Raw genomic sequence first — 10,045 nt, 5'->3', positions numbered from 1 at the left:
CCGCTTTGGCACCCGTTAGGAGCATGTCTCTTCCAAAAGCCAAAAAGGGCACTCCCAAGACTTGCAGTGCCTGGTCCTTTTTTGACACAGTTGCAGATGACATTTGCTATGTCAGATGCAAGGTGTGTCATGAAAAAGTCAAAAGAGGTCGAAATGTCAGCAACCTCAATACCTCCAACATGTGGAAACATGTGCGCACCAGGCACCCGGCGGAGTTAGAAAAACACACTGAAGAGCTAGGCCAACCAACAGCGGCAGCTACCACCTCTTTAGCTCGTGTTGCCTCTTCCTCCAGCTCACACGCAGCTGGTTCGGCTTCCTCCCAGGATCGCCGTGGAAGAACCTCTGGCCCTGTTGTCCAGAGACCCGCTGTAATTCCATCCGCAGCACCATTTTCCCAGTCATCCACACACTCCCAGCCCAGTCTACAGCCATCGGTAGTACAGGCATGGGAGAAAAGGCGGCCTTTCTCGTCAAACCACCCACGAGCACAGGCTCTGACTGCAGGCATTGCCAAACTTCTGTCACTGGAAATGCTGTCATTCAGGCTGGTGGAGACTGACAGCTTCCGTGACTTGATGTCATTGGCAGTCCCACAGTACAATGTGCCCAGCCGCTTTTACTTCAGCAGGCAAGCCGTCCCTGCCCTGCACAAGCATGTGGAGGGACACATAAAACACGCGCTACTGAACGCCGTCAGTAGCAAGGTCCACCTCACCACCGATGCGTGGACCAGTCAACATGGACAGGGGCGATACCTTTCCCTCACTGCTCATTGGGTTAATGTCGTTGAGCCGGGTACAGACCGTGCGAGTGGCGCAGGACGTGTCCTGCCCACTCCAAGGATTGCAGGAATCCATTCTGTACGCATTGACTCCTCCTCTTACACCAGTTCCTCAGAATCATCGCTGCAGGAGCCGTCACAGTCCACCTCCACATGGACCCGTGATGAACGTGTACCTGTTACGACCGACATGAGCACAGCCGTGGCCAAACGTCAACAGGCCGTCTTGAAATTAATTTTTTTTGGGAATCGTAGCCACACAGCGCAGGAGCTCTGGAATGCCATCAAGCAGGAGAGCGATGTGTGGTTTGTGCCAGCGAATCTCCAGCCAGGCATGGTAGTGTGTGATAATGGCCGAAATCTGGTGGCAGCTCTGGGCCTCGGCAACCTCACTCACATCCCATGTCTGGCACATGTGCTCAATTTGGTCGTGCAGAGCTTTTTGAGGGACTATCCGGATCTTGATGCACTGCTGCACAAGGTCCGCCTAGAGTGTGCTCACTTGCGGCGTTCCAGCACGGCAAAAGCGCGCATTGCGGCTCTGCAGCGCCGACACCGCCTGCCGGAACATCGCATCATATGTGACCTACCTACCAGGTGGAATTCCACGTTACATATGTTGGAGCGGTTGTGTGAGCAGCAGCAAGCTGTAATGGAGTACCAGCTGCTTCAGGCGCAAAGAAGTCGCAGTCAGCGCCGTACAGACTTCACAACCACAGAGTGGGCCACTATGAATGACGTCTGCCAGGTTTTGCATCCCTTTGATTATTCCATGCGGATGGCGAGTGCAGATGATGCACTAGTCAGCATGACTGTCCCCCTTATCTGCCTGCTTGAAAAATCACTGCAAGCGCTAAGGGATGATGTTGTGGAAGAGGTGGAGGATGAGGATTCACCATTTCCATCATCTTCTGGACAGTCAGCGCCACGTGGTTCCTCACAAACGCGTAGGCAGGGGACAGTTTGTGAGGAGGATGAGGAGGAGTCAATGGAGGAGGAAGACATCCGTCCAGAGGAGGGAGTTACACAATTGTCCAGTACTCAGTGTGTACAGCGAGGGTGGGGTGATGACGAGCGGGCAGAGATCACGCCTCCAGCAGGGGACAGCGTTTCTTGGGCAGTTGGCAGTCTGCAGCACATGGTGGATTACATGCTGCAGTGCCTGAGAAACGACCGCCGCATCGCCCACATTCTCAACATGTCTGATTATTGGGTGTTCACCCTCCTCGATCCTCGCTACCGGGACAAAGTAGAAAGCCTCATCACACCGTTGAACCGGGAGCGAAAAATGCGGGAGTACCAAGACACACTGGTCAATTCCATCATCTTCTCCATTCCAACTGAGAGAAGTGCTGCTAGTGCATTCCAAAGCAGCTCAGTGCGTCCAGGCAGTGGTGGAGGCTCTGCACAAAGAGGGAGCAGAAGCAGTGCCTCTGCCCAAGGCAAGACCAGTATGGCCCAACTGTGGCACAGTTTTCTGTGCCCGCCACAAAAGTCTACACCATCACAGACGGCTCCAGTCAGCAGGAGGCAACGGTTCCGTCAGATGGCGACAGACTACATGTCTTGCCCTCTTGCTGTACTCCCAGACGGCTCTTCCCCTTTCAAGTTTTGGGTCTCAAAGCTGGATACATGGCCAGAGCTAAGCCAGTATGCATTGGAGGTGCTGTCTTGCCCTGCGGCCAGTGTATTATCGGAACGTGTCTTTAGTGCTGCAGGTGGTGTACTAACTGACCGTCGCATGCGACTATCCTCCGATAACGTTGACCGGCTTACTTTCCTGAAAATGAACAAGGCCTGGATCTCGCAGGAATCTGCCACTCCTCTTCCTGATTAAATAATTAGGTGACTGTCTACAGTATCCAGGTCTCCTGTTGTGTTCATCTTTCTACCACCTGAACTGTAATTCCTGGGCTCCAACACCGCCAGTTGAGGCTCAGAAGTGTCGTCTGCACAGTCAAAACATACGACCCAGTGTTATTGGGTTTCAGTAACGTCAGCTGATCCCCAGCTGTGTAGCCGGCAATGTGTCCTGCGACCGCCACGCTGACACAACAACTGAAATGTAAGGGAATCTGTCCCCCCCCCTAGGCGTTTGTTACTGAAAGAGCCACCTTGTGCAGCAGTAATGCTGCACAAGGAAAAGGTAGCTATTTTTGTTTAGCTCCTTGCACACGCAGAACTTAACACTTATAAAATGTGTCCACTGATACCGTAAAACCGTCCCGGAGGTGGGACTTTCCTTCGTAATATGACGCAGCACAGCCGTCATTCCTACCCCCTTGGCGCCGTGCCCCGGCTAATCAGCGTTGTTTGATTCCGTCCCGGAGCCTGCGCTGTTATGTTATCCCGTGACCAGGCACACTTAGCGCTGCCCGTCTTCTGGCATCATTTGGTGTCAGGATGGCTGCGCCTGTGCGGCCGTGCTGGCCGAGAGCCCGCCTCGCAGTGTCTTCTGATTTAATCCCACTGGGGGCCTGGGATCCATGGACATGCGCAGTGCATATCTGAACCTCCACCTCTCACTCATCTCCCTATGGCTTCTTCAGACTGTTCGGTGTCAGCTGGTCCCTAATAGCATGCCACGGCCGTGACACCGCACAGTCTTAAGAAGCCGTAGGGAGGGGAGTGAGAGGCGAGGATATGCACTGCGCATGGCCATGGATCCCAGGCCCCCAGTGGGATTAAATCAGAAGACACTGCGAGGCGGGCTCTCGGCCAGCGCGGCCGCACAGGCGCAGACAGCCTGACACCAAATGATGTCAGAAGATGGGCAGCGCTAAGTGTGCCTGGCCACGGGATAACATAACAGCGCAGGCTCCGGGACGGAATCAAACAACGCTGAGGAGCCGGGGCACGGCGCCGGGGGGGTAGGAATGATGGCTGTGCTGCGTCATATTACGAAGGAAAGTCCCACCTCCGGGACGGTTTCACGGTTTCAGGGGACACATTTTATAAGTGTTTAGTTCTGTGTTTGCAAGGAGCATGATGAAAAGAGCCACCTTTTCCTTTTGCATCTTTTGTGCTGCACAAGCTGGCTCTTTCAGCTACAAACGCCTTGGGGGGGGGTTAAAGGTTCCCTTTCGACTTTCTCAGGCTTCGGCCTACATTGTGTTCCTCTGCTTTTCCACCTGTCCCTGGGCTCCAACACCGCCAGTTGCCGTCCAGAAGTGCTGTACGCACAGTCCCAACAGTCGCTCCTCTGTTATTGGGGTTCAGTAACGTCAGCTGTTCCCCTGCTGTGTGTGTGGCAATCCCTCCTACCTCCTCCTACCTCCTCCTCCTCCACCTGTCCCTGGGCTCCAACACCGCCAGTTGCCGTCCAGAAGTGCTGTACGCACAGTCAACAGTCCCTCCTCTGTTATTGGGGTTCAGTAACGTCAGCTGTTCCCCTGCTGTGTGTGTGGCAATCCCTCCTACCTCCTCCTACCTCCTCCTCCTCCACCTGTCCCTGGGCTCCAACACCGCCAGTTGCCGTCCAGAAGTGCTGTACGCACAGTCAACAGTCCCTCCTTTGTTATTGGGGTTCAGTAACGTCAGCTGTTCCCCAGCTGTGTGTGTGGCAATCCCTCCTACCTCCTCCTACCTCCTCCTCCTCCACCTGTCCCTGGGCTCCAACACCGCCAGTTGCCGTCCAGAAGTGCTGTACGCACAGTCAACAGTCCCTCCTCTGTTATTGGGGTTCAGTAACGTCAGCTGTTCCCCTGCTGTGTGTGTGGCAATCCCTCCTACCTCCTCCTACCTCCTCCTCCTCCACCTGTCCCTGGGCTCCAACACCGCCAGTTGCCATCCAGAAGTGCTGTACGCACAGTCAACAGTCCCTCCTCTGTTATTGGGGTTCAGTAACGTCAGCTGTTCCCCTGCTGTGTGTGTGGCAATCCCTCCTACCTCCTCCTACCTCCTCCTCCTCCACCTGTCCCTGGGCTCCAACACCGCCAGTTGCCGTCCAGAAGTGCTGTACGCACAGTCAACAGTCCCTCCTCTGTTATTGGGGTTCAGTAACGTCAGCTGTTCCCCTGCTGTGTGTGTGGCAATCCCTCCTACCTCCTCCTACCTCCTCCTCCTCCACCTGTCCCTGGGCTCCAACACCACCAGTTGCCGTCCAGAAGTGCTGTACGCACAGTCAACAGTCCCTCCTCTGTTATTGGGGTTCAGTAACGTCAGCTGTTCCCCAGCTGTGTGTGTGGCAATCCCTCTTACCTCCTCCTACCTCCTCCTCCTCCACCTGTCCCTGGGCTCCAACACCGCCAGTTGCCATCCAGAAGTGCTGTACGCACAGTCAACAGTCCCTCCTCTGTTATTGGGGTTCAGTAACGTCAGCTGTTCCCCTGCTGTGTGTGTGGCAATCCCTCCTACCTCCTCCTACCTCCTCCTCCTCCACCTGTCCCTGGGCTCCAACACCGCCAGTTGCCGTCCAGAAGTGCTGTACGCACAGTCAACAGTCCCTCCTCTGTTATTGGGGTTCAGTAACGTCAGCTGTTCCCCTGCTGTGTGTGTGGCAATCCCTCCTACCTCCTCCTACCTCCTCCTCCTCCACCTGTCCCTGGGCTCCAACACCGCCAGTTGCCGTCCAGAAGTGCTGTACGCACAGTCAACAGTCCCTCCTCTGTTATTGGGGTTCAGTAACGTCAGCTGTTCCCCTGCTGTGTGTGTGGCAATCCCTCCTACCTCCTCCTACCTCCTCCTCCTCCACCTGTCCCTGGGCTCCAACACCGCCAGTTGCCGTCCAGAAGTGCTGTATGCACAGTCAACAGTCCCTCCTCTGTTATTGGGGTTCAGTAACGTCAGCTGTTCCCCAGCTGTGTTTGTGGCAATCCCTCCTACCTCCTCCTACCTCCTCCTCCTCCACCTGTCCCTGGGCTCCAACACCGCCAGTTGCCATCCAGAAGTGCTGTACGCACAGTCAACAGTCCCTCCTCTGTTATTGGGGTTCAGTAACGTCAGCTGTTCCCCTGCTGTGTGTGTGGCAATCCCTCCTACCTCCTCCTACCTCCTCCTCCTCCACCTGTCCCTGGGCTCCAACACCGCCAGTTGCCGTCCAGAAGTGCTGTACGCACAGTCAACAGTCCCTCCTCTGTTATTGGGGTTCAGTAACGTCAGCTGTTCCCCAGCTGTGTGTGTGGCAATCCCTCCTACCTCCTCCTACCTCCTCCTCCTCCACCTGTCCCTGGGCTCCAACACCGCCAGTTGCCATCCAGAAGTGCTGTACGCACAGTCAACAGTCCCTCCTCTGTTATTGGGGTTCAGTAACGTCAGCTGTTCCCCTGCTGTGTGTGTGGCAATCCCTCCTACCTCCTCCTACCTCCTCCTCCTCCACCTGTCCCTGGGCTCCAACACCGCCAGTTGCCATCCAGAAGTGCTGTACGCACAGTCAACAGTCCCTCCTCTGTTATTGGGGTTCAGTAACGTCAGCTGTTCCCCAGCTGTGTGTGTGGCAATCCCTCCTACCTCCTCCTACCTCCTCCTCCACCTGTCCCTGGGCTCCAACACTGCCAGTTGCCATCCAGAAGTGCTGTACGCACAGTCAACAGTCCCTCCTCTGTTATTGGGGTTCAGTAACGTCAGCTGTTCCCCTGCTGTGTGTGTGGCAATCCCTCCTACCTCCTCCTACCTCCTCCTACCTCCTCCTCCTCCACCTGTCCCTGGGCTCCAACACCACCAGTTGCCATCCAGAAGTGCTGTACGCACAGTCAACAGTCCCTCCTCTGTAATTGGGGTTCAGTAACGTCAGCTGTTCCCCAGCTGTGTGTGTGGCAATCCCTCCTACCTCCTCCTACCTCCTCCTCCTCCACCTGTCCCTGGGCTCCAACACCGCCAGTTGCCGTCCAGAAGTGCTGTACGCACAGTCAACAGTCCCTCCTCTGTTATTGGGGTTCAGTAACGTCAGCTGTTCCCCTGCTGTGTGTGTGGCAATCCCTCCTACCTCCTCCTACCTCCTCCTCCTCCACCTGTCCCTGGGCTCCAACACCGCCAGTTGCCGTCCAGAAGTGCTGTACGCACAGTCAACAGTCCCTCCTCTGTTATTGGGGTTCAGTAACGTCAGCTGTTCCCCTGCTGTGTGTGTGGCAATCCCTCCTACCTCCTCCTACCTCCTCCTCCTCCACCTGTCCCTGGGCTCCAACACCGCCAGTTGCCGTCCAGAAGTGCTGTACGCACAGTCAACAGTCCCTCCTCTGTTATTGGGGTTCAGTAACGTCAGCTGTTCCCCTGCTGTGTGTGTGGCAATCCCTCCTACCTCCTCCTACCTCCTCCTCCTCCACCTGTCCCTGGGCTCCAACACCGCCAGTTGCCATCCAGAAGTGCTGTACGCACAGTCAACAGTCCCTCCTCTGTTATTGGGGTTCAGTAACGTCAGCTGTTCCCCTGCTGTGTGTGTGGCAATCCCTCCTACCTCCTCCTACCTCCTCCTCCTCCACCTGTCCCTTGGCTCCAACACCGCCAGTTGCCGTCCAGAAGTGCTGTACGCATAGTCAACAATCCCTCCTCTGTTATTGGGGTTCAGTAACGTCAGCTGTTCCCCTGCTGTGTGTGTGGCAATCCCTCCTACCTCCTCCTACCTCCTCCTCCTCCACCTGTCCCTGGGCTCCAACACCGCTAGTTGCCGTCCAGAAGTGCTGTACGCACAGAGCCAAACACCTCGCCAATGTGTTAGTGGGGTTCAGCACCGCCAGCTGTTCCCCTGCTGTGTATACGGCAACGTGTACTGCGACCGCCACGCAGGCACAACAAGTTAAATTTAAGGGAACCTGTCCCCCCCCCCCAGGCGTTTGTTACTGAAGGAGCCACCTTGTGCAGCAGTAATGATGCAAAGGGAAAAAGTGCCTCTTTTCGTGGTGCTCCTTGCACATGCTGAACCTAACACTTATGAAATGTGTCCCCTCACAGCGTTAAACCGTCCGGTAGGTGGAACTTTCCTTTGTCGTGTGACGCAGCACAGCCATCATTTTTACCCCCTTGGCGCCGTGCGCCGCCTCCTCAGCGTTGTTTGAATCTGTCCCAGAGCCTGCGCTGTTAGGTTAGCCCTTGGCCATGCACACATTTTGCGCTGCCCGTCTTCTGACATCATTTGGTGTCAGGCTGGCTGCGCCTGTGCGGGTGCGCTGGCCGAGATCCCGCCTCGCAGTGTCGTCTAATGTAATCCCACCGCGGGCCTGGGATCCGTGGCCATGCGCAGTGCATATTCTCGCCTCTCACTCCCCTCCCTACGGCTTCTTCAGACTGTGCGGTGTCAGCTGATCCCTAATAGCATGCCACGGTCGTGACACCGCACAGTCTGAAGCGGGTGTAAGGACCCGAGTGTGAGAGGCGAACATATGTGCTGCGCCAGGCCATGAATCCCAGCCCCGCAGTGTTTTAACAATGTTAAGACACTGCGGGGCTGGGATTCATGGTCATCGCGAACCGCACCGGCCGACATTAAATGATGTCAGAAGATGGGCAGCGCTAACAGCGCTAGGCCAGGGGATAACACGACAGCGCAGACTCCTGTACAGCAAATAACAACGCTCAGGAGGCTGCACCCAGCACCAAGGTGGGATTCTTGACATCTGTGCTGCGTCTCATTACAAAGGGAACTCGCGCCTCCAACACAGTTTGACTGTATAAAGGGCTAAATGTTATACGTGTTTCATTCAGCGTGTGCAAGGAGCAAAATTAAAAGAGCAACCTTTGACTTGTGCAGCACTACTGCTGCATAAGCTGTGGCTCTTCTACTTTGTAACCCCTGAGGGGGGGTTAAAGGTTACCTTTGAAATTGGTTCAAGTAGGCTTCGGCCTACACTCTGTTCCCCCTGCAGAGCCCGGGCTCCAACACCGCCAGTTGGGGCCCGGTACTGCTATCTGCACAGAGCCAAACACCAGCCAATGTGTCAGTGGGGTTCAGCACCGCCAGCTGTTCCCCTGCTGTGCAGCCGGCAACGTGTCCTGCAACTGCCACGCAGGCACAACAGACCCAAAGCTGCCGCCAGTGCAGGCTTCGGCCTACACTCTGCTCCATCTCCTCCTCCTGCTGACCCCGGGCTCTAACACCGCCAGTTGGGGCCCGGTACTGCTAGCTGCACAGAGAAAAACACCAGCCAATGTGTCAGTGGGGTTCAGCACCACCAGCTGTTCCCCTGCTGTGCAGCCGGCATCGTGTCCTGCAAAAGCCACGCAGACACAAGAACTGAAATTGAAGGGAACCTGTCCCCCCTCCCCCAGGCGTTTGTACATTTTTAAGGCCACCTTGTACAGCGGTAATGCTGCATGTGTGCAAGGTGGCTCATAAACGTATTCTCCTCGCACATGTGGAACTGAAAACACGTCTAAAATGTGTCCTCTGTGTGACCATTTAACCGTCCCGGTGGTGTGACTTTCCTTTGTAATGACACGCTGCAACCCCCTTGGTAGCGCTGCCCATCTTCTGGCATCATTGTTTGGCTGCCTGCGCCTCTGCGGCCGCCCTGACCCACACAACGCCCCTCGGTGTCTTATTTCTTGGGACTGCGAGGGTGTGATTGATGGGCATGAGCAGTGCATCACTTCGCCTGTCCCTCATCTCCTTCCGCCTTCTTCAGACTGTGCGGCTTCATGGCCGTGGCATGCGATAAGGGATCAGCTGACGCCGCACAGTCTGAAGCGGGTGTAAGGACCCGAGTGTGAGAGGCGAACATATGTGCTGCGCCAGGCCATGAATCCCAGCCCCGCAGTGTTTTAACAATGTTAAGACACTGCGGGGCTGGGATTCATGGTCATCGCGAACCGCACCGGCCGACATTAAATGATGTCAGAAGATGGGCAGCGCTAACAGCGCTAGGCCAGGGGATAACACGACAGCGCAGACTCCTGTACAGCAAATAACAACGCTCAGGAGGCTGCACCCAGCACCAAGGTGGGATTCTTGACATCTGTGCTGCGTCTCATTACAAAGGGAACTCGCGCCTCCAACACAGTTTGACTGTATAAAGGGCTAAATGTTATACGTGTTTCATTCAGCGTGTGCAAGGAGCAAAATTAAAAGAGCAACCTTTGACTTGTGCAGCACTACTGCTGCATAAGCTGTGGCTCTTCTACTTTGTAACCCCTGAGGGGGGGTTAAAGGTTACCTTTGAAATTGGTTCAAGTAGGCTTCGGCCTACACTCTGCTCCCCCTGCAGAGCCCGGGATCCAACACCGCCAGTTGGGGCCCGGTACTGCTAGCTGCACAGAGAAAAACACCAGCCAATGTGTCAGTGGGGTTCAGCACCGCCAGCTGTTCCCCTGCTGTGCAGCCGGAATCGTGTC

The sequence above is a fragment of the Ranitomeya variabilis genome, chromosome 6 (assembly GCF_051348905.1).
Source record: "Ranitomeya variabilis isolate aRanVar5 chromosome 6, aRanVar5.hap1, whole genome shotgun sequence".
NCBI classification, from domain to species: domain Eukaryota; kingdom Metazoa; phylum Chordata; class Amphibia; order Anura; family Dendrobatidae; genus Ranitomeya; species Ranitomeya variabilis.
Note: the sequence above shows the minus strand (reverse complement) of the source record.